The 7,811-nt window shown below is 33.4% G+C and overlaps 1 pseudogene; it reads right to left on the reverse strand.

Moving 5' to 3' along the window:
• Positions 1 to 1,195: 1,195 nt before the first annotated feature.
• On the reverse strand, positions 1,196 to 3,636 carry LOC111614537 (annotated as a pseudogene).
• Positions 3,637 to 7,811: the final 4,175 nt, after the last annotated feature.

Genomic DNA, 7,811 nt, shown 5'->3' on the forward strand with positions numbered 1-7,811 from the left:
TATAGAAAAATGATATAGGCCTATATTAAAATTCTCTAAAATATTATCAGATTTTATAGATATATTTATGTTGTGATTTTTATGCTTTTTTAAAGTTTTAATCTATAGAGCATCCTAGAATTGAAGAAATGTGATATATTTTTAATTGTTTATTGTTTTGTAGTTGCTTTTAGATTATTCATTTGTCTTGACATCTATGAGACAATCATTCATAGTTCAGTTTCATTTTAATTGTAGAAGTTTAATGATTGTGAAGGATAATTGCCATTTTATCTCAAAATAGAGAACATATAAGACATAAGAAAATTCAAAAAAATTTAAAAAGTTCCAGAACAAATGCCGGTTTTGAAATCAGAATTATTTGATTGTTCTGTTCCTGATGGCAGTTCAAAATGGTCAAAAACATTAGAAAATTTGAATTAAAGGCTGCATTATAAAGGTTTTTGTGTGTTGAAAATAGAGAACAAAAATTTTAACATATTAAAACAACTCAAAATAGAATTTTTCAAATAGATTTAGACGAAATCTTGTTAAAAAAAAAAATTTTTTTACTGCTTTGCATAACTTCATTGGAATTTTATAAAAATTTAAACTTATTAGTAATTTTACCAAACCTCACATTACTATTTTTAAGTGACTATTAACAACTCGGTTTAATTATGTTAAATTATATTGCTGTTGCTTAAATAGTAGAATGATTTAACATAACCGTAAGCAAATTACTGTATTTTAAATAATAATAAACCTGGACAATAATATGATGAATTTGTTATTTGAGGAATTGTATTTAATAACAGATATATGTTTTCAATACCATTTCAAGATAATGAATGTCATAACAAAATAAATAAAAATATGACTTTATTCTCTTGATGTTCAATAACTCAGATATGTAACAGAGTAAAATGATTTAGGTTAGATAAGTGTTTTAAAACAATAATTATATGTTGCTTTTAAACAGAAACACGTGCTTTTACAGAGATTTGTTAACATTTCCTTTGTTATGTTTTATTTCATACTTTGTAGACAAATCAACAAAATTGAATAAAAATTTGGAAAATTACAGACAGTGATGAATAGCAACTATATTAACTTTAATTTGTACCATGAAAAACACAAAATATACGAAAACAATTCACTTTATTAACAATATATATATATAACAATAATTCTTAATTGTTTGTACAGTACCTTAGTTCATTACAAGGGGGTTTCATAAGTTAGTGCAACAAAATAAGTTAACGTAATAAATTAATAAAAGATATTACAAAATGAAACACAAAGTAATAAACTGTACTAACTTAAGTTTTGTGTAACAAATTAATGTAATAGCCTAGTACAAGATAATATAAAATAAAATATACAATAACTTATGTTTCCAGGATTTAAATCCTTATCTAGTTCTTTTTCCTACTTGCTTCAAATTTTATACATTGAAAGAATACACATTCCTGCTTGCTCTTGATGCAAAATATTGTATTTAATAATACAATCATAACAATGTTAACAAATATATAATAAATAACAATAAATAAATAAATAAATAAATAGTAGAAAATGGAAGGAGCGGAAACATCTCCCCGGAATCACAGCTGTAAGAGAAAATATTGTTTTGTACATTTTTCAAGAATCATACATATAAAACTCTGATAATAATTATACCAGATTATTGTTTCAAACTATGCACCACCTACCTTGTCTGCTAGCACACATGCTTCAGGAAAAAATGCAATTCAGTTAAAAATGAAAACAGATGATATCTGTGAGAAAGAGAATATTATTTTGTACATTATGCAAAATTTATCCACAAAACTAAAATAGAATTATATCAATTTATGCACTTACCTTTGTGCTAGCAGCAATGTTTTATGAGGAAATTGGCATGACGCCTTTCCCACAACGTGTACAGGCTTTTGTCGTTGTCTTTTTATGTTTTGAGGTGCTGCATACAATGCACCTGTAAGCTGTTTTTCCTGGTAACTTGCGGAGACCTACTGGTCCTCGGGGTTTCGGGGGACGTACAGCTTCCCGCTCCTCCATCCATTCTCTCCCCAGGCTTTCGACTACCGCCTCGATAAAATTGACGTGGCAGAGTCGTTGTCTTTGACTTCTGGAATAATTTTCTGTGTATATTATGTAGGCATTCAACATCATCCTGGCTATGATCTTGAAAGCTACTTTCTTCCAATATTTCTTAGTCCTCCTTTCATCTAAGTATGTATTCAGCATCATGTCAAATGTATCGATTCCCCTCATAAACTGATTATAGCTAGAAACTATTTCGGGCATTAATTTAGCTCCCTCGCGCCTATCAATTTCGTTATCGCAAGCCCTTGCATGGCTAGATAAAAGAATAACCGGTTTATATTGCAATTGTGATTTTTTATTCCAGAAGCCACATGCCAATATAGGTCCAGATCTAAAATACATGATCTGGCCTACCGTGAATTTATTATCTTTGAATCTTATCAGTTCCTTCCTGTTTTTTCGCACTGTGCCAGTACAGTAAGTATCCTGGGAATGTAGGTGGCGAATAAGGGATACCGACGTAAAAAAATTATCAATGAATACATGGTAGGCCTTGTTGTTGTAATCTCCCATGTCCAGTAACCGACATACGACAGTATATTCCAGACCAAACTTTGAAGCGATGGGCTTCTCCGCCTGGAATTTGGCCCCTTTATAAGTGAAGAATCCCAGGCAGTAGTGTGAAATGGAGTCACACATCACCCAAAGTTTGACCCCCCATTGATGATGTTTTTTTTTGTCGCATAAATTGACGTATGACGGTACGGCACTTAGTACCTACCATAGATTTATCAACACATATTTCCTGATGTGGAATATAATACTGCCAGAACACCTTATTTGCATGATCTTCCAAAGGTTGATACTTTGCATTTGGATCATAACCTAATTCCCCCGGGCCAGGCAACTTACTGTTATCTACGAGATGGAAGAATCGTAGCAAGTGAGAAAAGCGGTGCTTAGTAAACATTCTCCGAAACCATGGCTGATTTTGGGAGTCAGAAGTGGAAAAGTAATGCGCAATGCTAGGTTTTTTATTTAGTCCCATATTCAGGATGAATGCCAAAAACCCCTTCATTTCTTTAATAGTTACTGGTTGCCACTTCTTGAGATATTGGGGCACATTCCCCCCAATGCCATTTATCACTTGCTGGGCATATCTGTTCGTTTCTGTCACCATAAGGGATAGCACAGACATAGTGAAAAAAAAGGTGAAAATACTGGATAGGGTGAGAATCAGGTAAAGGCATGTGCTGGGGGCCAGATTGTTCTAGGAAAGGGAAAGGATCAGGCAGAGATTGTTCTGGTGGCAGAACCTCAAGGTACCCCTCATCTTCCAACTCGTCAGGAAAAGCCTGAAGAGAACAACTTCCTCCAGTGGGGCCACTTTCCTCTTCAGATTCACACGAGGAATCGTCAGATGAGAAATAATATGTCATGATCAGTGTCTGACTCAGCTGGGAGTTCCACGTCAGACAGCTGATCCAAATAGGTGGCCATAGCCTTCTCTTTCATCATTTTCATTTTCTTGGATGATGATGCCATTTTTAACTATGAATATGAAACAAACAATGAAAAATTTTAGGATTAAAATGCTTTATTAATGACTTGTAAATAATAATAATATTTTATACTTTGAAAAATATAATTAACTGGCTTTATTCAAAACTAAAATATAAGGTACATTCGTCTGCTGCAAGATTTAATGTTTACGGTTGAAGTCCAACTTCGACGATTTATTGCAGCCCGGGACCACCTTTAACTCCACACCTGCTAAAACAATTGGTCACCTGACTAATTTTTCCATCGAAAAAAAGTATAAAAGGCGTCCTTCTTCCCCTCTCGGGGGAGTCGCTAATCTGAAGTCATCGAATACTGCTATCTCGCCAAACCTATTTCGAACCCATAGGACCTGTGCCAGTTTACCAAATTTGCTGGAGAATTATCATCCTGATAGTCTCTCAGGAGGTATGAAAGCTTTATTAGAAAACTCGCTCTCTCATCCGCGTATTAGAAGGAGTCTTGTAATCTTTAACTTCGTAAAGTTTAGTTAGTAAAATAAACTTATGTTTTGTTTAAAATGGTGTTTTTATTCGACTGTACCATCGTCTTATCGTCGACCCCTCTGACTCTCCTCCACTCGTGTAACGCGTAACTGCAGGTAACGCCATCCTTGACAAGAAAGTAGGTCACCGACCTGTGGCCAGCTAGGAGAGGCTTTTCCAACCTCCCCTGCGGCTCACACAATTGTCAAGATCATCTTTAGCATTAGTAAATGGTGTTTGACTGAAAGCACCTTGGAACTCACTTAAATGAACATGAATTATCATTGCCACACAGAGAATCACTTAAAGATTTTATGGAGCTAAAAAACAGGTTGCAAAAAGAACAAACAATTGACGATTTTCATCAAAGACAATTAAATTCAGATGCAGAACAAGTTCTTAAAAGTGTTATATCTTGTATACAATATTACCAAAATAACTTGACATACGTATTTATATATAATTTATATTCAAATTACATCATTTCTATGACCAAGGACGGCGTAAGGCATGGGCAACGTGGGCCACCGCCTATGCCTCGCGCCTGGAAGGTTTATGCATTACTTAAAAGCCGCGAACGCGACGAAAAAATTTTACTCGTCATAAAACGATAAATAGTTTGTCAAATTTTTATTCATAAAAATGCAGTTTCAACTGCTTTTTATTTTATAAAATCCGTCTTCTTGAGCCGCCAGAGAGCCTTTTAAACAATAGCTAGTCTGTTAGCGCTGGTCAGTAGTGGTCCAAATTCAATACGAACGTTTGTTTCTTGAAAATTTGATCACAATTTAAATACAGTATTTATTTTTAATATTACCGATACGTCATCGAAAAGAAAACGTGTTGTATTATCATTAAAAGACAAATTAATTAAAGTACATATTTGTTTCGATTATCCGGATTTTTCCTTATCCGAACTACCTTTATCCCTATATAGTCCGGATAATCGAGGTTTTACTGTACCTCTTTATTCAATACGGGTTTCGCGTTCAGCAACTGAGGACTCATATGAACTCTCAACTAAAACTCATTTACACAATCACGTGTCCCGAATACAATATTCTTAGTCCCTTCACTCTCCTCCCTCTTTCGCATAGCGTAACAAAGTTCGTACTCGTTTACAATAACACGTGAAGAATTTTCAGAACAGTCTACTCACTAGAAATCCGGCACTTAAATGATCGGGCATCGGACCAACGTCTATTACTAGTGGGGAAATTTTCGTTTCCGTCGATACCTTCGGTACTCTAGCTTCCTTAATTGTACTATCCACACGATTCCTTCCGTGTACAGTACACCACGGATGAATTTGGATTCTATCTCCTACCCTCGATGTTCGAAACGAATCTCCCTTCTCACTCCGGTAGGTTTCGGTCTTTCTCGATGGCGCTGATCCGAACCTTTCACGAACGGAACTCCTCCAAGGAAGAAAAAAAAAGGGGTGCTCTCTCACACGTGGACCTGCTATTTGTACCCCTGGTTTGCTGATCTCACCTGACCTCTTCGGTAGCCAATCAAAAGGTCCGGTTTCACACAAAGGAGGGAGGTAGAGAGTAAGAAGGACACGTGTCCGAACGGACGACAAACAAAGAAAACCCGATACAATGTGACAAAATAAAACTTACGCTAAGTACAGTACAAAGGGCATTAACTATACAAATAATATTCACATACATTACTAACAACAACCAATAAGTGGCGGAGCACTACATAGGTTTAATTTAATCGATTTTAAAATATGATGCAAGAATGGCAGAACACACAAGACGTATCAAAGATAAAGAAACATATGATCATTATTTAGGTTGGAAAATTCAAAATGAGATGATTAATCTGTTTGCAAACAAAAGTTAAAAATGAAATAATAAAAAGTAAATATAAATATTATGCAGTACAGTATATCCTGTTAATGTAACTTCATATAATGAAAATTTTATTTTATATATTATTTTAAAACTTAAACAGAGCAAATTTTACTATTTGATATAAAAATTTATGATTAAATATATATGTGATCTACTATCAACAGGTAAAATATTGTTGCTATACATATATTTTGCAATGTTTATTGTATGGTTTTCTCAGTGAATTAATACATCAGTCTTAAGTGCTAACTAATTTTGGGTTCCTTGAATATTAAATATTTATAAATGAAATTTAATATTTATTTTTATTTGTTGTTCAAAGGAAGAGCTTTATTTCCTTGTAGGAGAACCCTTTACTAATTGTTTTAAATAATTATATTATAATATATTAAAGTCAGAATCTTGTATGCACTACAAGTAATTATAATGTTGATTGGTGAGACTATTTTTGTGTATAAAAATTCTTACCATGTCTAAATTTCAGTGAAAAAACTTTTTAGATATTTATAAATAGTTGTTATTGAATATTGGATTCAATTGTTTATTTCACAAGTAAATTTTTTTTGTATACCTAAAGTATAACATCAAATTATAAATAAAACCAACATGTAACAGTGTTATGAAAGTTTAACACTACTTTAAAATATTTCTGTCCAAAATTAAAATGGACTGTTTCAGGCTTATAGAATGAGTTAGAGTAACATACAGTTATAGAGTAAGTGAAAATTAAACCTAGATTAGAATATGTAAAACTTGAAAATTAACTGGCATTTATTTAATAACTAATAAAAATAAAGAATGCTTAGAAAGTTAATTTTCAAGATTATATATTGCTCTATTTGATTTTTGCTTATTGTTACATGACTATTACACATTATAGCAGATCTGTGCATGGAAAAACATGACAATATAGCTTTGTTATGTTTGAAAAAGCCTCCGTAATTTTCAATGAAATTAGTTACCTAGATTAAAAATACTGTAATTCTTAAGTAAAATTTCGGCTCTTTCATCAGGGTTTTGTTTATGTCCCCAATTCCCTAATCGCTTAATTATTTAACTACTTCTTAAGTAGAAGTAAGTCGAAACCGGTTACTTTGTACTCGAATATTTGTAGTCTCGGGAAAAAGTGGAAAGAAATTTTTATGAGAAACGAATACATAAATCGTAAATTTAAGGAAAATAAATTCTAGAGCTTTTTCTGTACCTCGTGCATCTCTCTCATTCATTAAATTTAGATGTAAATGATGCTGTCAAAGTAACAGGTAATTTTTTAACATTATACAAGAATTGTGCACGTTTTTTCTACATTCCCTTAATTAAAGATGGGACATACGAAATCGTAATATCACTGGTTTAACATTAAATCCGTGAGTACTGTAATATAAAATCGGGGAGCAGAATAAAAATATCAAATATTTTAACGGATTTTTTAAAACTCCTATCAACTATACAGAAAACTATCATAAAAACATACAGGTAAATTCTGAACGGTTGGGTTAAGGCCCTGTACACACTAGGCGTTTTTCAACGCGCGTTAAACGCTCGTCGAACGCCGAGCTAACGCGCGTTTAACGCGCGTTAGCTCGGCGTTTGACGAGCGTTTAGCGGAGCGTGCGCACTGGCTCGGTTTGCAAATGGATGTGGAAGTGATTGCTTGTGTGTGGCTCCTCTATCGTCGCTATAAAAGACGACGGCGGAGGCAAAGAGAATTTTGGGTGCACCCAATATTACGAGATAGACTGACGCATGAAATGTTTGCGACGTTGTATCCAAAACTAAGACAAAATAAATTCAAGTTTTTTAATTCTTTTAAAATATCTATAAAATCCTTTGACGATGGTTGGTCTCTTTTAGATTTCATCAATAAATAGAT

The sequence above is a fragment of the Centruroides sculpturatus genome, unplaced genomic scaffold, assembly GCF_000671375.1.
Source record: "Centruroides sculpturatus isolate CEXI.00-Female unplaced genomic scaffold, Cexi_2.0 scaffold139, whole genome shotgun sequence".
NCBI lineage: Eukaryota > Metazoa > Arthropoda > Arachnida > Scorpiones > Buthidae > Centruroides > Centruroides sculpturatus.